This window comes from Diabrotica virgifera, chromosome 3 (assembly GCF_917563875.1).
Source record: "Diabrotica virgifera virgifera chromosome 3, PGI_DIABVI_V3a".
NCBI classification, from domain to species: domain Eukaryota; kingdom Metazoa; phylum Arthropoda; class Insecta; order Coleoptera; family Chrysomelidae; genus Diabrotica; species Diabrotica virgifera.
Genome location: NC_065445.1, coordinates 256,809,810 through 256,836,240, shown reverse-complemented (window position 1 = coordinate 256,836,240; position 26,431 = coordinate 256,809,810). Strand labels below are relative to the sequence as shown.

Genomic DNA, 26,431 nt, shown 5'->3' with positions numbered 1-26,431 from the left:
CGGGAATTGTCACTTGTGGGCATTTTGCTCACAGTGGGAATTAGCGAGTTTTTGAATTAGAATGATAATACTAAAATATAATTTCGATTCTATAGATTATGTTCTTCTGTCTGTCCATCTGTTTATCAAGTCTTATGTTGAAAAAACTGTAGATAGTAGATACATAAAAACTTACGACGGATTCCGATTCAGCGCTTAAAGTTATTACGGCAAAGATTGTTAAACCGGAAGTACTCATTTTCGGTTCTGAGAAAATTACTAAAAACTGTATAACACACAAATGACGGTAGATATACTTATTTTCACAAGAGATTCGTGATCAAATTGCAAAAATACATCTAAAAACATGCCTTGTGCCCTTCAGACACTTAGATCTCATACGGCGGGTTCATTGTATCACACCCGTCATGCGGACTAGATCCATAAGAACCTGGTTTTCGGCGTTTCTGGAGCCCATGTTGCTTCAGGCTTCCAAGCTGCTAGAATCGACAGGAGCTGCAAATTTGAGCTCCTTCTGCCGCCCCAACGTATAATTGTTTAGTAACCTTATGGCCTCAATAGCCATAGAATGGCCTTTATAAAGCCACAAGTCTTTTCAGCAGTGATTCCCTCACTTGGCTCGGCTGATAGGCCATTGCCGGACACTTCCAGAGGACATGTGAGGAGGTTTCCTCCTCCTCATCACAATGAGACAGCTATTCCACCGAACGAAGGAATAAGCTTAGATAGATCACAGCTCCACTACTCCCTTAGCACCAATGCTGATAATGAATTTATATTCTTTAATCTCCTCCTCCTATATCCTTTATCCTTAAGACGGAGATTAAATCGTCTGTTATCGATGTATCCACATACGATCTACAGTTTCCCCTAATCGATATGTTAGCTGTAAAATGTTGTGTTGGTTATAGAAAATTTTATGTTTTAGTTCTTTATATTATTGATAAGTTAAGTTCTGAAGACTTCGAATACTTTTTTGAATGTTTAGAACAACTGGATATATTTAATGAAACCATTGTTATATTAGGTGACTTCAATGTACCCAAGTTTGTAGATCAAAGCAGATTAGATATAAAAACATCAACTGTATTAGATTTTTTAAGTTTATTTAATTTAGTTCAATACAATGATGTGCCTAATAACTTAGGTCGTTTGTTGGATTTAATAATTTAAGAGAAATGTGATATTATTCATGATGATTCTTCACTGGTTAAAGAAGATGGTCATCATCCTGCACTTATGATAAGGATTAATAATTTGGAAAAAAGGAAATTAGGTTTTTACCAAATCTAATTCGAAAATGTATAATTTTCGGAAAGCAAATTTCACTTCTCTGTATTCTGAACTATTACAAACTAATTGGGACTGTTTAGATAATTACGATGATGTAAATATAGCATTAAAGCAATTTTATAATATATTGTATACAATAGTTGATAGATATGTTCCGGTATACAAAAATTATAAACATAAGTATCCAAATTGGTATCACTCAGATATTATTAAAAATAATAAACTCAAAGCCAAAAACCGTCAAAAGTATAGAAAAACAGGAAACGAAATATATCACATAGAATTTAAAAGATTGCGCAAAGTTATTAAACAGCAAATTAAAACTGCATATAACAATTACATTGAAAACATTCAAGACAGTATTACCATTGAAACAAAATCATTTTGGTCTTATGTACATACTAAAAATAAGTCATCGCGAATTCCAGGTGAAATGTGCTATGAGGGAAATACTTTTGATAATCCCCAGGATATTGTCAACGCTTTTAAAACATTTTTTGAAAAAGTATATGTATCTACTGACAATAATGAACCAGAGGACATCAGCGTTCAGGGTTTTAATTTACCAACCATTAATTTTTTGAAATTTGAAGAAAATGAAATTCTGGAAGCTTTTAAAAGATTAAAAAATAAAATGACGACTGGTCCAGATAATATTCCAGCATTTCTAGTTAAAGATTGTACACGAATATTTGTCAAACCGCTTCAAAAACTGTTTAACTTGTCTTTGGAAACTGGAAAATATCCTGAAATATGGAAAGAGTCAAAAGTATGTCCTATATTTAAAAATGGAGTTAAATCTGATATATCTAATTACAGACCTGTCTCTCTGTTGTGTAACTTCTCAAAGATTTTCGAGATTGTTCTGTATAATCGTATATATCCGTGTGTTCGCGGCTATATTGCACCTTTTCAACACGGATTCATAGATAAACGATCTACCGTCACAAACCTGGTAGTGATGACACAATTTATTTCTGAAGTATTAGATGAACAAGGACAAATTGATGTCGTATATACGGATTTCTCGAAGGCATTTGATAAGGTGGTTCATCCGTATTTATTATCCAAGTTATCAAATTTAGGATTTTCTGTTAATTTAATTAAATTCTTTGGTAGTTATTTAATAGGAAGGAGACAGTATGTATTCTATAATGGCTTTAAGTCAGATTTAATTCTGTCTAAGTCTGGTGTTCCGCAAGGCTCCAATCTAGGGCCGTTATTATTTTTACTTTATATTAATGATTTGTTTCAAGAAATTAACTGTAAAAAATTGTGTTTTGCGGACGACTTGAAAATTTTCTGTAAGATCGACACTATTGGCGATTGTTTAGAACTTCAGCGTAACTTAACTGCTATTGATACATGGTGTACTAATAACAAACTACTATTAAATTCTGCAAAATGTAAAGTAGTGAGTTTTTGCAGGAAATTGACGACAGTTAACTTTAACCATATAATTCAGAACTCTGTTTTGGAAAAATGTAATAGCCTCAAAGACTTAGGTGTCATTTTTGACTGCAAGTTAACTTTCAATTTGCATATTGAACAAAAAGTTTCTGAAGCTATGAGAATGTACGGTTTCATTATTAGGAATTGCAGAAACTTCACCAACATAACACCAATAAAATTATTATACTATTCTCTAGTACGTGCAAAATTAGAATATTGCAGTTTAGTTTGGTATCCTATATATAATTGTTATACAAAAGATATTGAAAAAGTACAGAGAAAACTTATAAAATATCTGATATTTAAAATTGATGGAATCTATCCTAACCGTGGATGTGATAATAATACATTATGTTGTAGAGTTGACATGGTTAGTTTAGAATTAAGGAGAGAAATTGGTTCATTAACATTTTTGTATAAATTATTACATAACAGTATTGACTGTAGTGATTTATTAGCACAAATTAATTTCAACGTTCCTCGAGTTAGATCTAGATCAAACGTTTTATTTAAGTGTCCAAGAGCAAGAACAAATATATTAGTTAAATCGCCTCTTTTTGTCATGTGTAAGAATTATAATAGTATTTGCAATCATTGTGATATTTTTTCGTGCTCACTTAATGATTTGTTAAAAATGGCTTCTCTTTACTTAGATTAGGTCTCTACTATTACTTTGTAGATGTTATACTAATGAATTATGTGATTATTTTTTTTCTGTATTTGTCCTATAAATGGGAAACTGTTGGGCAATAAAGCTATTATTATTATTATTATTATTATTATCCTTCGTAAGGATGCTGGGACGTCATTATATTCGACGTCTGGTTACTAACCATTCTTATCTTTCTTCTGGGCGTGGTGTGCTGTGTCTGACAGTGAGTAATCGGTGGTAAAGTAGTACCAGCTATATAAGGGTAAGAACAGAACAATTGGGTCGAGGTGGAGGTGTAGGTCGCGGTGGATGCTACTAGTTAAGTCGCGGTCGATGTCGACAGCACATAGAAAGGAGGTCACCTGCGCTGTCGGTCGAGCTAGAACCATTATCAAATGAAGTGGTTTAATGAAATTTAAATGACAAAAAGACTGTGCTTTTGCGATGTGTCAGTCAAGTGATGATAGTGATGAAATGTCAGCTGTAAATAATCAGATACTCCTTCATATTTCAAAAATTTAGTGTATTTAATTACTTTAGAAATTCAAAAATAAACTGAATACAAAAAAGGGATTATATAAAAAGTATCAACTCAGATAGCGCAGGTAATGACAACTTGGCTTCGAACGGACCAATCACAGGGAAGCATCCTTGTAGGCCGCGCAGTAGACATCCATGTAAAACAAACTCATTTTATTTTCAAAAGCATCGATGTAAACCTCCTGGATGGCATCGCGCTAAACCTACATCGCGACTTACCTGCTCTGTAATCTTCCATTCACTACAATGTGTTTGTTTTACATGGATATCGACATCGACCGCGACCTCCACCTCCACCGCGACCCACTTGTTCTGTTCTTACCCTAAGAGACTCATTAATATTCCGCACAGCGGGGTGCTATTGTTGAAGGTGTTGAATTCCATAAATAAGGGATCTACAAGTTTTATGAAATGATTCCTTGTTTCAGTAATTTCACACCTCCAACAATAGCACCTCGCTGAGCGGAATATTAATGAGTCTGTTAGATACCTGCTACGGGTATACTCTTTATCTGGTCTGACCATCGGAGTGACGATCTTCCACGGGCTCTTTTACGCCTTCAACCACTAATCTTATTTCATAAGGTGCTTGTAGAGAAATCATATTCTGTAATTTTACTATTCAAAATTAGCTTATATGAAATCCTTGATCGTATATTCCCGTATATTTTTCTTCTTAACAGCTCTTTAACCCGGGAGTAGTCGCGCTCACTTCTGTAACGTCGATAGAGGCGTGTGAGATTCTATCTCAAAATACGAATTTAAAACAAATTATTATTTTGTACTATTTTTATCTACTTTTTATATTGAAAATATATATTTCTAACAATTTTATTAAAAAACCTGTGTTAACGGCCACCTGCCAACATCGGCCACCTGTCCTAACGGCCAGTTTAAAAATTTCCCAAACCAATTATATGTAGACTACAAAACTGGGAATAGCGGCCACCTTTCTATATCGGCCAATATTAAAATAATTTGGTATATTATTTAAATTTGGAATAAAATTATAGAGACGTCTTGCTTTAGGGGAATTATCCCATTCGTTTTGCCATTTTCTATTTAATATTTCTTCTAATTCTCTTTTTGTTCTGATTTCTATTCCCATTAATTGTATTATTTTTTCATAATTTTCTTTTCTTTGCCAATATCTACATGCACTTGGAAGCACAAAAACGTGCATGTAGATATTGGCAAAGAAAAGAAAATTATGAAAAAATAATACAATTAATGGGAATAGAAATCAGAACAAAAAGAGAATTAGAAGAAATATTAAATAGAAAATGGCAAAACGAATGGGATAATTCCCCTAAAGCAAGACGTCTCTATAATTTTATTCCAAATTTAAAGAATATACCAAATTATTTTAACCCAAAAAAAGGATTAATCCATTTTCTTACAGGGCACGGTCCGTACCCTACATACCTACATAGATTTAACTTAAAAGACAATGAATATTGTGAATGTGGAGAAATAGGCACACCAGAACCCATAGTATTTATTTGCGAAAGACAAACAAATACACAAGAACTACAAAGAATGAGAAGAGACCTTGTTGGCATAAATATAGAAAATATAATACAAAATGAAGAATTATTTAATACACTAAATAATTTAGCGGACATAATATCAAAGAAACAATTAGAATTATATAATATTAGACGAAGAAGAAATCAAGTAAATAATATCCAACCTCTATGAATTTGAATAAGAAATTATACAAAAAAAAAAAAATTAAAATTACATATAAAAATATAAAATAAAATATTGGAATAATTAAATAAATATTTATATAATAAAAAATTAAAAATTAATATCAAATATAAAATAAAATAAATCAAAAATCAAAAAATTAATAATCAAACAAAAAAAAATTAAACTAAAAACCTGAAATTTTAAAACTCAATGGTCTGAGGCTCACCGAAATACCATTGAGAATATCATAAAGTCGATTAGACCTGCACTTAAAATTATTCGTGACTATTTTTAGATGAATAGTGCTGGCATTTCTCATCTGAGAATGAGAAATGGGAGCCCTTTTATAAAATTTATATGTTCAAAAAAAAAGTAATAATTTATCTTTTGTTTATTTGTTATTATTTGTTCATTAGAATTGTTTATTAGAATTGTTTACAATTTGTAGTTTTCATAATTAGTAGTAGATTAGGGCTATTGCTAATTAGTCAAATAGAAAAAAATTCTTAAAGTAATAATATTGTAATAAACTACTGTAATCCCATCAGGAAACGACCTGGATTAGTCACAAGAGGCCAGGTCATTTGTATAGTACTATAAATAAATAAATAAAAAATAAATCGGCCAATAGTTTTTTCATTTTTAGTGGCCGTTACTGACAGGTTTTACGGTATTACGAAAAAGGATGAAATGTGAGATTCTATATAACGACGCGACTACTCGCGGGTTAAAGCTAATTGGCTCTCCCCAAAGCCATAAATTCCACAAAAAGAAGAAGAAAAAAAAAATTCCTACGCATTACTACACCCTTCCTCGAGGCACGTACGAAATTTTTTTCAAAATTGCAAAGTTTTTCATCAAGTTATCGCGAAAAAGGATAAAAATTGAGATTCTATCTCACCGCGCGACTACTCGCGGGTTAAAAAGGATTAATGATACATATTTAACACTGATTTTACTTTTTTTTAAATTACGTTATTTTTTAACTGTTTTTAAAATAATTGAAATGTGAAAGGTTACATGAGATAAAGATATAAATACCAACAAACCTTCGATATAGTAATGACCTGTGCGTACACAAGAGATTTTGATTTCGTAAGAACTCTTATGCAAAAGTTTAATTTATATTAAATCATAATATTTTGAATGAAATGCATTTTTAATACGAAATGTCTTCCTTTGACATTTTTTCTTTCTTTAATTTTCTTCCTGTTTGTAAGTAATTCTGTTTGTTCATTGGCGGATTGATACCTTTATGGAATATTGTCACTCCATCCTTTGATGGTTATTCAATTCCATTCTTTTTTCTGTTTAGTGTCTAGTCATGTATACACAGTAGGCACGTTACATGTTTTTCCAATGTTTTCACTCGTCTTTCGATCTCTGAGCGTCTTTACTGTAATTTTTCTGAGCACTCGCATCTCCGCCGTTTTCTGTAGCATTTGTGTTAGCTGTGTCGGGTCTTGGTTCTGATGAATACGTCATTACTGGTTTAACACTGGATTTATAAATTCTTGAGGTCAACTCAGTGTTAATATGTCTGTTTCGCTATAAGTGTTATTAAGACCATTATTAAGCCAGTCTATTTGCTTTAGATCAAACTGGTAACAAGTGTATGTTCTCAAACAAAATTGATAGTGTGTAAAATTATTAAAATCAGCTAAGTACTTTCAGCATGTCACATGCCATCTTCAGGGTTTCGTCTTATAGGAGGTTATCAATGCCTCATGGAAGAGTAATTGTCGACAAAACATCAGCATCATCATTCTCTTTGCCTTATCCCTAGGCGGGGTCGGCTTCCTTAATTGCATTTCTCCACACAATTCTATCTTGGGTCATATCAATGTTAATCCCCTTTACCAACAGTCCTGCCTTATCGTCTCCCCCAGGTCTTCTTTGGTCTTCCTCTCCTACTCCTTCCAGGAATCTGCACTTCAACTATTCTTCGTATTGGGTGATTAACGTCTCGACGTTGAACATGACCAAACCACCTTAACCTATGCTCTCTCATTTTGGCATCAATTGGTGCCACACCTAGACTTCCCCTAATATACTCATTTCTAATTTTATCCTTCTTTGTCACTCCACTCATCCATCTAAGCATTCTCATTTCCGCCACATGCATTCGTTGTTCCTCTTTGCCCAACATTCAGTTCCGTACATCATAGCCGGTCTTATGGATGTTTTATAGAATTTTCCCTTCAGCTTCATTGGAATTTTTCTGTCACACAACACACCACTCGCTTCTTTCCACTTCGTCCATCCAGCCTTAATTCTACTGTAATACCGATCCTAGGTACTTAAAACTATTGCTTTTCACAATCATTTCACCATCCAAAGATACCATTTTATTTGTAGTAACTCCAGCTTTAAATGAACATTCCAAATACTCTGTTTTTGTCCTACTAAGTTTTAAACCTTTTTCCTCCAGAGCTTGTTTCCACTGTTCCAGTTTTTTTAAGTCTCTTTCACCATTTCCTATTAACACTACATCATCAGCATACATTAGGCACCATGGAATGCTACCCTGTAGTTTCGCTGTTATCTGGTCCAAAACTAATGAGAATAAATAAGGACTAAGCACCGAGCCTTGGTGCATCCTACTTTCACCTGAAATTTATCAGTCTCTCCCACACCTGTCCTAACACTAGTCGTTACTCCCTCATACATATCTCTCACAATCTTTACATATTCGCCAGGGACTCCTTTCTTATCGAGTGCCCACCACAGAATCTCTTGAGGAACTCTATGATATGCTTTCTCAAGATCAATGAATACCGTATGAGCGTTGGTCTCTTTATTCTATCTATAGTCTATCAATTACTCTCTCCATATTTTCATGGTGTGGCTAAGTAGTTTTATAGCCCTGTAGTTTGTACATTGTTGTATGTCTCCCTTGTTTTTGTAGACAGGTCTGGCCTGGCATTTGTCCAACTTCCATAATTCTATTAAATAGACCTGCTAGCCAACTTATTCCTGTCTCTATTAATGCTCTCCGGGTCTACCCCAAAATCCCGACAGCCAAAATCCCGACGGCCAAAATCCCGACGGCCAAAATCCCGACGGCCACAATCCCGACACGCCAGAACCCCGACAGGCCAAAATCCCGACAGGCCAGAATTCCGACAGGTTTGATAAGTTTCTTTTTAACATATAATTACATTTATTTCTTGTTTTTTTGTTTATGGCCATCTGTTTTTATTTTTTGTTACTAAACAAAAGTATTTTGTAGTAAAAGTATTAAACAAAAGTCGGAATTTTTACTTATGCGAGGATTGTTGCATGTCGGGATTTTGGCCTGTCGGGATTTTGGCTGTCGGGATTTTGGGCGGCACCGATGCTCTCCATACTTTCCCAGGAATATCATCTGGTCCGACTGGTTTTCCTTTCTTTATTTTCTGAAGTGCTTGAGCCACTTCCTCGTTAGTTATTCTGGTAACCATTGATGTTACTGTCTCCGTTAACTCCACATGCTGTCTGTCAAATTCTTCATTTAATAAACTGTCAAAATACTTTCTCCATCACTTTTTGACATCCTTTTCGTGAATTAGTATTTTATTATTTTCATCTCGGATACATCTAATCTTATTAAAATCTCTTGCTTTCTTTGCTCTCTGTTTGGCTATTTTATATATCTTTGCTTCGCCTTCCCTGGTATCAAGTTGATCGTATAGGTTTGAATACGCTTCTGCTTTAGCTTTTGTTGCTGTTACTTTGTATTAAAAAATATTACATACAAGCTAAAGCCTCATGTTATTAGGGTGAAAATCAGGTAAAGCACCTGGCTTTGATGGTATCCATCCAGAGTTCTTGATACACAGTGGTGCATACACGAAACAATGGCTTGCAATGTTCTTTAATGATATACTTCAGTCAGGTAACATTCCTTTCTCACTTAAGCGAACAAAGATAATTGCAATTCCGAAACCGGGCAAATCAAACGATAAGCCAGAAAACTACCGCCCCATAGCTCTACTCAGCATGGTATATAAACTATTAGAAAAGCTTCTCCTCAACAGAATTAGTCACAGGATACTAGAAAATGTCCCCATTGAAAGCTGGCTTCCGCCCTCATCGAAGCTGTACGGACCAAGTGCTGTCATTAACAACTTTTATAGAAGCTAGTTTTCAAAAGAAACAAAAGACAGCAACAGTATTTATAGATCTAACAGCAGCATATGATACTGTTTGGAGACAGGGATTAATATATAAACTGGCCCGCATTATCCCCTGCAGAAAGATAATTAACCTCATTGACAACATGCTGACCAACAGAGCCTTCCAGGTTATAATGGGAAAGGAGACGAGTAGACAGATGAAACTTAACAATGGTCTTCCACAGGGTTCTGTCCTTGCCCCTTTACTTTTCAGCCTCTATATTGCTGACATGCCTGAAACCGAATCTCGGAAGTTTGGATATGCTGACGACTGGACCCTTGCAACAAGCCACCAATCTTTAGAAACTACAGAAATCACTCTCACGAATGACTTATCCATCCTCAGCGAATACCTTAAGAAATGGAGACTACAGCCAAGTACTACAAAAACTGAAGTATCAGCTTTTCATCTAAACAACAAGTTGGCAAACAGAGAATTGCGAGTGTATTTTAATAACAAGCTGTTAAAACACAATAAATACCCAAAATACCTTGGGGTTACTCTAGACAGAACGCTCACATTCAGAGAACACCTGACGAAAACAGCAGCAAAATTGAAAACACGCAACAATATAATACAGAAACTCTGCGGCACTACATGGGGGTCCACATCATCAACATTAAGATCCTCTGCTCTTGGCCTGATATATCCGGTGGCAGAATACTGTGCTCCAGTGTGGCTAAATAGCAGGCATACCCACCTGGTCGACACCCAACTAAACCGTACTATGCGTATGATAACAGGCACAATTAAGCCCACCCCTACAATGTGGCTACCTACCCTTAGTAATATAGCACCACCCAACCTACGCCGCGAACATGCATTGGTTAAAGAATATAACAAAATAATGGACAGTCGCCAGCTTCTAGTCCACAACGACATCCCCGATATTCTTGGAAACCGTCTCCGATCCAGGTTACCCCCTCTACAATCTGCTCAAGCGCTGCAGCAATCCAACTTTGACTTAAATACCCGATGGAGAGAAGATTGGGAAAGTAGGACAGATCCGCATTACCATAGTCTACCGGACATCATAGGGAAACCTGGCGAATTTGAACGTCCCCGTAAGATTTGGGCAGCCCTTAATCGAATTCGAACAAACTGTGGAAGATGCGCCGACTCCCTCCACAGATGGGGTAAACTCCCCTCGCCTTCTTGTGACTGCGGCGCTGCAAGACAGACGATCAGTCACATTGTTCAGGACTGCCCACGCAGAGCATACACAGGCGACCCTATAGACTTTGTAATGGCAACCGAAGGGTCAATCGAATATATAAAAAAATTGGACATCTGCTTGTGATGCATTGTATAATGCATAAATCTAAATATATTCTGTGATATACTTAAGTCATACGCTAAAAATAAAATAAATTAGGGTGAAAATCCTTTTAAATTAAAAAAATTCACATTTAAATGTGCTTAATATACCAATGGCTGCCTCGTGGTACTAAGAAGACTAGGTAGCCTAGAGGTATTTAAGAACAATTGGTATATTAATCACATTTAAATGTGATATTTATTAATAACAATGGGGTTATTGACTATATTATAAAAACATAGAAGTAAGGCTTTCAAGAAATTTCATTATTTCACATATATCAAAAAATGGTAAAATCGAAGAGTGCTACCAAATAGAGCCTAGCGATTTTAAGATCGGTGTCAATTTATCAACTTTTCGGTTTTTTGTCTATAATTCAAAAATAATATACAATACTTTTTGTAGAAAATTAAAATTCCTATTGAAGTGACATTTTTTAATTACCAATTTTTTTCGACAAAATAAATCCAAAAAAGTGTCACGAAAAAGCCTTATTTGCTAATTTATCTTGTGTAGTAGGCCTACTCTTAGCACGCTGTCATACAGAACGTTCCACAAGGTGGGCCCGAGAACACCTGCATTGACGCTCACCTTGTCTCTGGGTTCAGTTTCGATTTTTCTATCTTTCAAGTAGTCACTCACTGTATTAATAGAAACAACTATTAAAAGTAATGATATCGGTCTATTTAAGTTCGGATAATAATTTCATGAATCATTTTTAACGAAATTGAAGGATAATTCTGATTTTATCTCGTTCAATTTCAAAGCGAAATGTTTAATGAAAAGTAAAAGCAAGAAGTCAATTAACTTTCCTTTGTGAACTAAAATATATAACGATTTTTAACAGTATCTTCCTAAATACAGTGATGTTTTGACAATACCTTGGTTTCACTATTAACTATTCCCAGTTATTCCACCAAAAATAATATCAGTTGGTTAGTAGTTGATTAACTTGTAGTTATATTACAACTATGCAGTTAATTTAAGGTTTATAGTTGAACAATATCAGAGATTAATTAAAATTGATGGCAGATTTTTAAGTAATCTAAGACTTGCCGATAACGTAGTACTTATATGCAACCATACAGAGGAGCTAAGCGACATGCTAAAGGAGCTTAAACAAGAATATGCGAAAATCGGTTTAACAATGATTTTTAAATAAAACAAAAAGGAAGACAAATCAAATCACAATCGGCTTATATGGAAGTGAGATCAAAAGTGTCAAAGAGTACCTATACATACAGTTGAGTCCCTGAATCTTTACCCGTGCGTCATCATTTAAAGCATACCAAATAAGTCGATGATAAGTCGGAAATTGAAATTTACTAAACGCAACAGCAACTGTCACTTGCTGTTGCGTTTAGTAAATTTCAATTTCCGACTTATCATCGACCTATTTCGTATGATTTAACTTTAAATGATGACGCACGGGTAAAGATTCAGGGACTCAACTGTATATACGTAAGTCTCTTCTTCTTCTTCTTCTTTTTATATAGACATTACTCTGTCTGTTTTTCAATGTGCCTCCAGTAAGTTGTCATTCCATCTTTTTCGTGGTCTTTCCACTGATCGTCTTCCTATTGGGGAACCGTATCTCGCCGTCCTTACTACTCTATTTGTTGTCATTCAGCTTATTTGGTCGTTCCATTCTACTCTTCTGCTTTTCACCCAGTTATTAATGTTGTCCACCTTGCATCTCCTTCATATATCTGCACTTCTAGCTTTGTCCCACAGCGTCTTACCATCGATTTTTCGCAATGTTTTCATCTCTGCTGTTTGTAGCATTCTTTTTGTCCTTTCTGTATCAGGTCGTGTTTCTGCCGCGTATGTCATTATTGGTCTGATGACTGTTTTGTAAATTCTGCCTTTCACTTCTTTTCCGATGTTTTTATTTCTCCATATTGTTTCATTCAGGCAACCTGCGGCTCTGTTTGCTTTATTCAACTGATCTTCCACTTCTGTTTCGAGCTTTCCGTAGCTGCATAGTGTGATGCCTAGATATTTAAACTCCATGACTTGTTCTGTTATTTGACCCTCCAGCTCTAATTTACACCTTATTAAATCTGCTGAATTGACTGAATGAAATGAATTTAAATCATGGCCACGTTTATGTCATTACTTTTCAGATATTTTTCTTTGTTTTTGTTTACTATAAAAATATAGGTAATAAAGTATTTGTTAATGTTAACGAAAACGATGATATTCCATAACATCGACTCTAGAATTGAAATTTGTGTAGCACAGCTAAAATACGACATTAACACGGAACTTCCCGATCTTGAATAAGCGTCCACATGGTAGGTATAATATTTTACTAAGAAAAACGTAATCGCGATTACATTGAGAATTTTAGAATTATATTAATTAAATAACCAAAAACATTTATTATTATCAATAATAAAAATTTTCTAAAACAATTTTTTAAGTTAAATATTCCAAAAAATAATAATTTTAGTTAAATATTTTAGACATTCGTACGTACGCTGCTCATACATTCAAACGCAAATGACAGTTCAGTGTTGCTGGTTGCGGTCAATTATGCTGTGAAAAATAATCTATTTTGATGATTATACCTACACGTATGTACCTACACTACGATAATATTCCAATTAATATATTTCGGCAAGTAATGAAAACCAATTGACATCATTAATTAGAATAAATAATTATAGATATTATTTTTATACTAAAAAAAACAAAGAAAAATATCTTTGACAAGTAATGACATAAACGTGGCCGTGATGAAAAGTCACATTCTAATGTTTTGACAGTGCTCATACGTCAAAAATTTTGACCTACGTAATCTTGCTTTTGTAGTAAAAATACTATAGATGGTGCTTTCAAGGGCAAACTGTTGATATATTGTAGGAATAAAAGGTTCCTAACATCGTCCAGTAACTTCTAGTAAGCTTGGATTTGCATTTCACCTAAGTCTTCATCGAAGAGAAGTCTCCTGTTGCTTCATTTCATATACAAGTCGCTGCTAGCGTACTCAGGCATGTTGTGTTACTATAACGGCCATATAGATGTAATGTAGAGCATTTCATTTCAGGTCTAGCTACCACAATTGTTCCTAATGAGAGGTGAAACTTCAAAACACGTGTAGAACAATGGTGGAGCTCGAATTTAAAAGTAATGTAATATCATACACGCCAAATATAATCCTTCTATTCTTCTTCTCTTACTGTGAAAGTAAATATAATAGGACACTTTTTTCCAGAATATAACAGAGATACAATAAAGTCATTATATGCATACACATCCTTTCCATCTCTTGGCCAGCATATACAGTTTCTTCTTTTTGGAATTCGTTACGTAGACGGAAATGTAAGTTAAAATGAGACAGCCGTATACTGTGTTGCAATTCTTCCTACAATGATAGTGGTATACAAAGGACCCATGTCCTGAAATGGAAACTATTTGACTAATTTTTTCTCTTTTACATGTCATTCAGTCAGTGTTGTTCATATACAAAATCGTGTCATGGTCGCTCTGTGCTTGATTTGTTTTCATTTGGTCTTGTCCTCTGATCATCATGATGTGATAATCATCATCCAACCAATTTACGTCCACTGCTGGACATAGGTCTCCCCCAATTGTTTCCACACTTCACGGTTTTGTGCTGATTTTTGCCAGTTTTTACTAATCCGCCTGATATCATCTGTCCATCGTGTAGGCGGCCTTCCTCTACATGTGATAATCACGGGTAACAAATTCAGCCGAAGACAGCATTCGTTTTTATAAGACATTTATTTTAAAACCAAACATACAAAAGATAAGGTAATTAGCGTTAATTACTTGTTAATTTAGTTATCAAAATATATTTTTCCACCTACCTCTACCTCTACCTTTCCTCCCTAGGGAGGAAAAGTAAAAGTGTCGTCATGGTATTTCATTCACGAAATATAACTTATTGACGCCCTGTACAATATCTATTTTATATTACGTAAGTATCTATACATTTTAACGTTTATTTATAAAACACTCTGTATTTTGCAGAATGGTAAAAAACAGTAAATTGTTATTTTGATTTAACAATGTTTACATTAATAATTTGACTTATATTTGACAGTTAACAGTTATATTGTACCTACTTGTTAGTTTTAGTTTTAATAAATTTTGTTGGTTATTTAGGTACATAAATAAATTAAGTAAAAATGAAAAAATGACTTGTTATTTGAGGAAGGTGGAAAAACCATATGTATAACATGGGAGTAAAGTGCCTTTTCCTCCCTTGAATGATTACTTAAAGTAAAATTACAGTAAACTTCATTCTCGGGACGAAAAGTAGCACTTTCCTCCCTTGTTATACAAATAGCTATTACAGTCTACATATCGGCCTTTGGTAAATCTCGGGTCGATGTGACGATATTTGCTACATGAATAATAATACTAAACGACGATCAAGTGGATTAGGAATCGGATTTATTTATTAACGCGAAATAGATATGTGTATAAGGAGAGGAAATCTCGCTCAACTTGCCAGACGGGTAAAACATGTAAGGATCTACGCTCAGCTCGCGTAGTTTAGTGGGGTTGTGACTCGTCGAATTCGCTCAGCTCGCCAAGACGACGGGGTTCGTAAGGTTTCGGAATATGGTTGGGATATGTTTAGCTCACCTATTATACCTGGTTGTACGTATACCTCCGTTCAGCACACAGAGAATAATTAATCAAATGGATTTCTGTTCCGTATTTTATACTGTCAGAGACGGTTTAAAAACACGTTTTGCTTAATACATACATTGGCGTACTCTAAATGATAAAATTATATTTTCGTCACAATGCTACATCCTTGACAGATGATATCAGGCAGATTAGTAAAAACTGGCAACAATCAGCACAACAACGTGTAGTGTGAAAACGATAGGGGGAGACCTATGTCCAGCAGTAAGCAGACGTAAATTGGTTGGATGATGATGATGCTACATCCTTAAGAGAGTATTTACATTTGCTGCGACTAAATTTTGTTACAGTGTGGAAAACAGTTGCAATCTACAATAATATATTTCAACCAATCCCAGCCTTTTATTTTTGGTGGAATAGTTTGAACACACCACGGAATACTTAAGATTTGATCTCCTTAGTGTTCATTAACCGTAACAGAACGTACACAATAAACGAAGAACACTTTATTTATTGTTAACTATAAAGCTCAACCTCGAAGTTCAGTGGTTTGGAAAAACTGAAAATAATAAAAAAAGTGGGAAGTAAAACATTTGTTTTTTCCAGTTTGACGGATTAATTAAGCGAGGTATTAAAAAATTGTTTTCTTTGATTTAATGTAAAATAGTAATTTTTTCAATGTATGAATTGTTTCAGGCTGCACTGAAAAGGGGAAACATGAGTAAATTTGCCTATGTTTACAGTATAACACTACTTTTGCCACTATGCTTCTTGTCTGGGCTCACAACTCGGAGTGAGTCTTCCTCCCATCTTTTCCTGGGATAGCATACTGATGTTCTACCATCTGGTCACTCAAAGAATACTGTTTTTAATAATGTTTCTTCCCCTGATCTTACCGCATGACCTACCCATCTTATCCGGTTAGTTTTTATATGTCTGCAGCAGTTCTGAAGAGTTCTATTGTTGTTTTTCCACTCCACTGCTTTATACATTTATCAACTAGGACGTGTGTCGTGTCTCCGGTCCTCTTTTCCTTTCACTTTTCCTTGTATAACCAATCGGATCAACTCATATTTTTCATTTCTTAGTATATCACCAAAGTAGCTCATTTTTCTTTACTTCATAGTGTTGAGTAATTCTTTTTCTTTTTTCATCCTTCTCAATGTTTCCGTGTTACATTTAGTGTACATGTTACAGTTCAAGTTGATTATCCAGTTGGAGTTGACTCCAACTAGTTGGAGTCGACTCTAACGGCTGGTTTCAGTAAAAGTTGATTATAAATATAAAATGAAGATTTATATTCAACATTTACTAGTAAAAGTAGACTCCAACTAGGAAAAGTATACTCATCCCAATGCCATTTAGTAGAAGTTGATTCTGATTCACAAAAACAGCCGATTCTAGAATTTAAATGTTACTGAATATGTTCAAATTAGTCTAGCCTGTATCGTCGCCCCCGTTAGGTAAATTACTCCGATTCGAATTTTTTGCACAAACTTACTCAAAAAGAGGTCCTTATAACAAATCTACTGGGTGCCAGGCAGTACCTTGATCGATAAATTGTTTAAACAATTTTTTTAGACAAATTCACAAAAATAATTTTTTCACTTCGAACAATTTTTTTTAGATCATTTGGGTTAGTCTGAGCAAAAAAAGGTATTTTGTGATTTTTCTCTAAAATTGATTGTTGTCGAGTTATGCGCGATTTAAAATTTGAAAAATACGAAAATAGCCATTTTCAAGGCTTAATAACTAGGTCTCCATTATTATGAAAGTCAGAAAGAGACCAAATCAAAGTTTATAGCCCCCTCTATAAGATCCAGCAGAAATTTTTGTCACTACAGTCCTCTCTCTCTATAACGATATGCAAGGGACCGGGAATTTTCATCGTTATAAGGAGAGATCGTTATACAGAGAGAGAGAGAAAAAAATCGTTATTGTAATAGTAATCATACTGTACTAAACAACTTGTGTTAATTTTCTCTATTGCCCGAGTTATCGATAACTTTTCTTTAACCGAGAGTACTCTACGCTTTTTCGAAAACATCTTGACTGTTCACAGACCGAGATACAACCGAAATTGAAACTTAGAAGTCGTCAATAGTCAATAGAGGACAACATCTGTGTGAAAACAGTTAAGGCACACCGCCCGAACGATAAAAGCGTGTATTACTCAACTTTCTGCATATCGGATTGAAATTTAATTTGACCCACCAAATTTTTGCTAAATTAGAGCCACAAAATGAATCACTCACTAATCACTTTTTATCAAGTTACACCTACGCAAGAGTTTTTTAAGTTATTCCCTGTGTTTCAATTAAGTGTTATCTTTAATTGGTAAAATTCTCACGGTTTAGGTATCTTAGTTATTGCCAAACGCAAATGGTTATCAGTTGTTTCTTGAAAAGTGAGGTCATCGAATATTGAAAAGTTATCGTTATAAAGAGAGAACGATATCGGTATAGAGAAAGAATTAATACATTGTCCTTATGACGAACCAAACAATGTTTAGTATTTTGATCGTTATAGAGGAATTATCGTTATATAGGGAATCGTTATAAAGAGAGACTACTGTATTTTATTACTAAGCTTTATCTTTAATTATTAACAATGAGCGCTAAGTGCGTATTAGGCGGCCGTCAATAGTGAGTGCTAAAGAGATGCACCATTCCGGCCGTCCAATGGTGAATCTCACTCGCACTCACATTGACGGCCGCCTCAATACACGCGTAGCGCTCATTGTTGATAATTAAAAATAATATCTTATTAATGAAATAATGACAAAAATTTCTTCAGGATCTTATAGAGGTAGCTTTAATTTTTGATTTTTTTTTAGTTTCTGACTTTCATAATATATATAATATCGTATGGCATTTTTGCCTTTCGGACAGTTCCGGCGCCAATTACATCTTTAACCCTGTTTCAAGTAACTAGTGTCGATGTACACTAGCCCAGGGGGACCGACGGCTTAACGTGCTCTCCGAGGCACGGTGAGACGACTCGTGTCATTATTGGAAATGAAAATGGTTTGTCTTTGGTAGGACCGCAAATAATGATATGTACCACCAGTGGTACATGTACCACAGATTGAGAACCGCTGCTTTACATAATATGAGATAGAGTAGATAAAAATTATTTTTGTGAATTTGGTTAACAAAAATTGGTTAAACAATTTTTCGACCGCGGTACCGCGTGACAACCTGTGTATTTGTTATAGGGATTGTTATACGGATGTATTTCTTTGAGTAAGTTTGTGCAAAATATCGAATCAGAATAATTTACCTTACGGGGGCGACGTTACAGGCTATACTAATAAGTAGTTGAAACGGTCAAAACAAAGAAACGCGCACTCATCAAAAATGCACTTGAGATTCTCGTATAATCAACATTTACTGAATCGATCCAGGAAGAGTCAACTCCAACTAGTAAAAGTTGATTTAAATTTTTAAACTCAACTTTTACTGCTCGTTTCAGTTGGAGTTGGCTCCAACTAGTTGGAGTCAACTCTAACTGAGAATCAACTTGAACTGTAACATACACATTCTTCGATAACACCACATCTCAAAACTTATAAGTCTTTTTTCAGTTGTGTCCGTGATTGACCAGGCTTCAACTCCATATAAAAGGACAGAGAATACGTAACATTTCAATATAGTCCAAGTAATGAAGCTTAAAATAGGACAAAACCTCACAATTTTTACAGAATTGATCAATTTGCTTGAAATTTTGAGAAATAGTACTGGATAGTTCAAAGATCAAAATATATATGATGCCGAAAGGCGCTTTTACCATGGGGGTGGTTGTCACCCCATCTCAAAGGTGAACATTTTTTATTATATTTTGATCGCAAAAGTTGGTAAAAACGATCATTCTAAGCAAAAAACGTTCCATACATTTTTTTGATAAAATTAATAGTTTTCGATTTATTCGCTAACGAAGGTGTTAGTTTTATATCGAAAAAATCAATGTTTTTAAACAATTTTCTGCTAATAACTCAAAAAGTTTTCGTTTTATCAAAACAACTTTGCTTAACAAAAAAGTACCTTTTGAAAAAATAAACAAAACCGTTTACTTATTAGTTAATCGAGCTATACTTTATTATATGTTAGCTCTTCTTCGTCAAATGCTAAGTATTGTGGTTTCAATGTCAAAAGACGAGAACACTATGCATAATTAGAGGATAACTTGTTCAAACTAATTTAAAGTATTTAAAAAGTATCTATCTCCAGGTATAAAAAAGTCTAGCTCCAAAATTAAGTAACTTATAATGAAAATAATGACAGTCACTATTTTTTTCAGAGAAAAAGTGATCCGAAAGAACCGCCTAATCACCACCCAAATTTAAATTAGTTATTGACCTTATTTGGTCTTCTTTATTTATGTATTATTAATACCCCAGGCTGTGGGTGAAAAAACGTGATATAATTCAGGAATTTTTAAAACCTATCAGGTGTTGTAAAGGACGATGCCAGGAATAACTTCTACTAAAATGTAACCAAAAATATTGTGCGCTTTTTTTTTAATTGCGATTTTCATTTGTTAAATTTGCAATTTTTATTAATTTTTAATTTTGTAGCTTAGGATATTGATTTTAGAGAAAAAATTTTTGATAGAAAGTTGTAGTAAATTAAAAAACCTACAAATTGAGGTACGGTAAGTTTAATTTGGTTAATTGGTTATTGCAAAACAGCCTGCGAAAAGTCCAAAATGGCCGTTTTTTACAATTGCATTATTTATTATACAAATAATTTTTTTTTTATTTTTTAAAGCTTTAAATGAAGATCTTTCGATTCCAAACATAAAAAAAATTTTAAAGCCAGATTAACGAATTTGTTGCTTAGATATTATAAATTGTTTATCCCAGGAGGTCAACTGTCGAAGGCTATAACTTTTTGAAAAAAAATCGTAGAAAGTTAGTGAAACATCCAATCTCCTTTGAAAGAATTATATTTTCATATTCTGATGTAAATAAATGCGTAAAACAATTGTAAACCTCTAATTTTTGGATTTGAAAATAAGGGGGCAAATTTCGTTATAAACATTTAGAGCTGAAGCGGCCCTGTACATCCTATGAGTTTTTAACTTACATATTATTGTTGCTGAAGATGAAACGAAGATTTATAAAAAAATAAAAAATTTCTACGACCAATTGAAGCCGAGATAATTTTTGGGTTTGAAAATAAGGGGGCAAATTTCGTTATAAACATTTAGAGCTGAGGCGGCCCTGTATATCCTATGAGTTTCTAACTTACAGATTATTGTTGCTAAAGACGAAACGAAGATTTATAAAAAAATTAAAATTTTCTACAACCAACTGAAGCCGAGATAATTGTCTTTTTTTTCTTAAATCATAGTGCCTTTATTTATAATAATTAAGAATTTATTTTACAGTCATTGACTAAAGAAAGACTTATGTTATCTTAAAATAAAAATTATTATAAAATAGAATTACATTTAATTATTAAAAATTATTTTTTAAATCGGTGCTTTTGCAAGCGGCCGAATTTTGCAAATCGCCTGGCTCGCTTCAAATCCGAGCGCTCGGAAAATTTTTACGTAAAAATTTTGACACAAAACAATTTAATAATATTACCATTATGATATACAGTCTATTTACCACTGTATTTGTTTTTCTTGATAAACTTTTATATGTGAAATCCAAAAAGAATAGTCACTACAAGAAGAAAAAGTTTTATATTGTATATTATTGTAAGAAGTAACATTATTATTATTATATTTATATAACAATGAAAAAATTAAAATATAGTTATATATTTCATATATATGTATCATTTTTGTAATATTATTTCTTCAGAAATGAAATTTCACATATAAAAGTTTATCAAGAAAAACAAATACAGTGGTAATAGACTGTATATTATAATGGTAATATTATTAAATTGTTTTCTCTCCAAATTTAATACAAGCTACGTAAAAATTTTCCGACCGCGCGGATTTGAAGCGAGCCGGGCGATTTGCAAAATTCGGCCGCTCGCAAATGCACCGATTTTAAAAATAATTTTTAATAATTAAATGTAATTATATTTTATAATAATTTTTATTTTAAGATAATATAAGTCTTTCTTTAGTCAATGACTGTAAAATAATTTCTTAATTGTTATAAATAAAGGCACTACGACTTAAGAAAAAAAAAACAATTATCTCGGCTTCAGTTGGTTGTAGAAAATTTTTATTTTTTTTATAAATCTTCGATTTGTCTTTAGCAACAATAATCTGTAAGTTAAAAACTCATAGGATGTACAGGGCCGCTTCAGCTCTAAATGTTTTAACGAAATTTGCCCCCTTATTTTCAAACCCAAAAATTGGAGGTTTAAAAATGTTTACGCATTTATTTACATCAGAATATGAAAATATAACTCTTTAGAAGGAGATTAAATGTTTCACCAACTCTCTACGATTTTTTTTTCAAAAAGTTATAGCCTTCGACATTTGACCTCTTGGGATAAACAATTTATAATATCTAAGCAACAAATTCGTTAATCTGGCTTTACAATTTTTTTTATGTTTGGAATTGAAAGATATTTATTTTAAAGCTTTAAAAAATAAAAAAAAAATATTTGTACAATAAATAATGCAATTGTAAAAAACGGTCATTTTGGACCTTTCGCAGGCTGTTTTGCAATAACCAATTAACCAAATTAAACTTACCGTACCTCAAATTGTAGGTTTTTTAATTTACTACAACTTTCTATTAAAAAGTTTTTCACTAAATTAAATACCCTAAGCTGCAAAATTAAAAATCAATAAAAATTGCAAATTTAACAAATGAAAATCGCAATTAAAAAAAAAGCGCACAATATTTTTGGTTACATTTTAGTAGAAGTTATTCCTGGCATCGTCCTTTACAACACCTGATAGGTTTTAAAAATTCCTGAATTATATCCTGAAATCGACCTATTTTTCACCCACAGCCTGGGGTATAATAAGTTATAGAAGTTTGACCGGCATAGAATAATTAGTTTTAAAAAAACTGGAGTTAAAAGAGAATAACGATTTTTGTAGTTTGGCAAATTTGGCCATTTGCTTCAGAATAAACAGATTAGCATCAGAGATACGAAAAAATGTTTCAATATGAAATTGTAGCTAATTTAATTTCCAAGAAGTTGGTTTACAAAAATTTTTTCTACGGCAAAAATTGAATAAGTCATTGACAATTAAAACTTATAATAACTTGCAAAAACCACCTTTACCAACCTTTTCAAAGTCACCTCTTTTTGCGACTGAGGATTTTAAAAGGATTTAATATTATTAACCTTATAGATCTTGTAAAAACCTACAAAATTCTTTTTTACCAAACTTTCTAAGATTAAAAATAAAAAAGTTACGGTTAAAAATCAATATATTTTTTTGAAAAAAACAGAGGAGAAATCCAATTGAAAGCATTATAATGTAAGTTAGCGGTGTTTTTAGTCATTGGCCTTATTTATTCTTCTTTATCTATGTATTATTAATAGATTCTAGAAGTTTAACTGGCTTAGAATGATAGTTTTTAAAAATCTGGAGTTTAAAGCGAATAATTAATTTTTGTAATTTGGTAAAAAATGCCATTCTCTTCAGAATAGAAAGATTAGCATCAGAGATACGAAAAAATAGTTAAATATGAAATTGTAGGTTATTTAATTCTTAAGAGCATGGCTCGAAAAATTTTTTTCTACGACAAAAATTGAGTGAATCGTAAATGTTTATTATATCGAAAAACATTGATTTTTCTATAAAAAAATAACACTTTCGATAGCGAGTAAATCAAAAACTATTAACTTTATGAAAAAATGCATAGAACGTTTTTTGCTTAGAATGAATGTTTTTATCAACTTTTACAGTCAAAATATAATAAAAAATTTCTACCCCTCGAGATGGGGTGGTAACCACCCCCATGGTAAAAGCTCCTTTCGGCATCATATAGATTTTGATCCTTGGACTATCCACTACTTATTCTCAAATTTTCAAGCAACTAGATATATTCTGTAAAAATTGCGAGGTGAAAAGCTTCAGTTCCTGGACTAATATTCTAATTCTGATTTATATTCCCAGTTTTCCATTGCATACTGATTTCATTTTATTGAAAGCGCTTCTGGCCATCTCAATGGGTCGTTTTATTTCAAGTTTGCGGTCCCATTGTCCATTTAGCCCACATCCCAAATAATTGTATCTGGTACTTTCTCTAAATCTTTTCCTTTAACGTAGATTGTTCGTCTTCAATCTTGTTCTTACTGACAATCACTATTTTTGTTTTTTTTTTGTGTTCAGAGCCATTCCGTACCTCTCGAAATACTGCGTAGTGCGATCAACCAAAATTTGCAGCCCTCTCTACTGTCCGCAATGAGTATTGTATCGTCGGCATGTCTGAGATTATTCACTAGTGTTCCGTAAATTGTTATGCCTTCAAGGAGGAAAGGCAGTTTTGTTTTAATTTGATTCAGAGTTGGACCACCATCTACAGATAGTTATTTCTGCATCTTATGCTTCATCAGTGTAGCTATGCAGTCCCAACTCTGAAACAAAAATCAACAATCCTGCCTTTTTAAGGGAAATCACCGCGATGCAGTAATTCCACCTTTGAGACGCAAAACAGCGACATCTCTAGTAAAACTAGTAAGACGACGAAAAGACCCCGCTGCAAAGTTTACTGTAATAAAACAATTAAAATAATTGAAAGAAAACAATAAACAATATTTTAAATCCAAGACTTTTCGTCGAAAGAAACTGCTTTCTGATTACATCCTGAATCTCCGGCTTTATAAGCACGTAGACGATGAATATAGAAGAAAGTAGAAAGGACAACGGTCACGTATCTACTCCCTTTTCGTCTAGGAAAAAGTGACGAAAGACAGTTTCGAGTACTCAAAAATCTGAGTAAAGAAGAACAAGGGGGAAAGGCAGTTTTGTTTTAATTTGATTCAGAGTTGGACCACCATCTACAGATAGCTATTTCTGTATCTTATGCTTCATCAGTGTAGCTATGCAGTCCCAATGTTATGCCTTCATTGATGTCTTCTAGTGCCTCTTTAAACATCTCTTTTGAGCATATATTAAAAAGTAGAGGGAATAGTACACATCCTTGTCGTACTTCTCTTCTTATTGGAATCTCTTTAGATTTTTCTTGGTCTACCATAAAATGGTACTGCTAACTTTACACGGACATTTTTCTTTCAAGTGTTTCTATGATCTTGCACTGTTAATCTACTTAATTTTCTTTGGTTCCTTTAATTTGTTGATTCTAAGTATAGTTTCCAACAAACTCTGAAAGTTAAAGCTCTTCATAACATTTTAATATTTTCCAATATTATTTATGTCATAATTTTTTTTATAAATTTCCGTATAAAAATTTGATAAAAAAACCACGAATCATAATTCCTAAATATACAGAATCAAATCAATATTTTAGTAAAATCTATACTGAGTGACTTTGTGGATTACACAGTAATTTACAAAGTCGGTTCTAAAAATCAAACAGGAGTAGGATGTGCTATGTATGTATGTGCAAAATACCCATCAACATAATAATTATAAACTATCTAATATTAGTAGCATCTTTGCATCTGAACTTATAGCCATCGAAAAAGCTCTAGAATGGATCAAAGAGAATAATATTAAAAAAGCTGTGATAATAACAGACTCCAGATCTGCAATATATGCAATTGAAAATACCTACTGATTTTACTTCTAGCCCAATAAATGACTGTTTTGGAGTGTAATTTCCAGGGGCAACTCCGAATTGCAGGAAAATTTGGTTTAGGTTCTACTTACTCTCCACTTCAAAGTTGAATTTGTGCTGTTGGTTGCTTTTACTTGGGGGGTGACATTTACCCCTTCTCGGGGGGTGAAAAACGCGTGTTTAAAATAAGGCCGGAAATTGATAAATTGACTTATTTTAAGCACCTTTTGTTCTATAAAAGTTTTTTACGTAAGTCAATACTTTTCGAGTTATTCGCGATTTAAAATGTTGATTTTTCGACAAAAAAACTACTTTTTCAGACCGTTTTTCCCAAATAACTCAAAAAGTACATATTTTATCGAAATAAATATTTTTATCAAAACTGTAGCCTATAAAAAAACGAAAAAAATGGTGTACCAGTAAAATCTACAAATTGAGCAGAAGCAAAGTTGTAGCTCATGAAAAATACGTTCTTATTCGTCTAATTCCAAATCGAATAATTCAACGCGAAATCACCGAAGAAAGAAGCGTTTTTCGGGAAAACCTTATTAACATTTTCAAAGTATCGAAAAAAAGCTTATTATTTGTTTTTTACAAAAGTTTACAGCATCAAAAATAAGCGAGTTACACTGAAAAAAAAAGTTGGCCCCTTTTTTTTTGGTAAAAATAATCGTGAAAACCCCCTCTATTTAGCACCCTAAATGAAATTAATCGTTTGGCTTTACCATCTATTTTAACTGTATGTGTATTGGTTATATGTTCTGTAAGTTTGATTGGTTTGAAGTGCTTATTTTTAAAAACATTTGGTTTTATAGTAAAAAAAAATTCTAAAAATTTTTGAAAATTTTCATTTTTTCAAAATAACTTAAAAAGTATTAGTGATAAGAAAAATCTTATAGAGTAAAAAAATGTAGGTTTTGCTATTATAAATATGCTAGTTTCATTTTGTTTCTATGTAAGAAAAAAATTGGTTAAGATATGGCTGTTCAAAATTTGCATACACTCGTGATTAGTAACCCAT

At 33.2% G+C, this 26,431-nt stretch overlaps 1 protein-coding gene across 2 annotated transcripts in view; it reads left to right on the top strand.

The window, feature by feature from the left end:
• Positions 1–26,431, top strand: part of LOC114338747 (trafficking kinesin-binding protein milt) — a 318,823-nt gene that overhangs the window by 8,993 nt on the left and 283,399 nt on the right. The gene's annotated exons all lie outside the window — the stretch shown is intronic.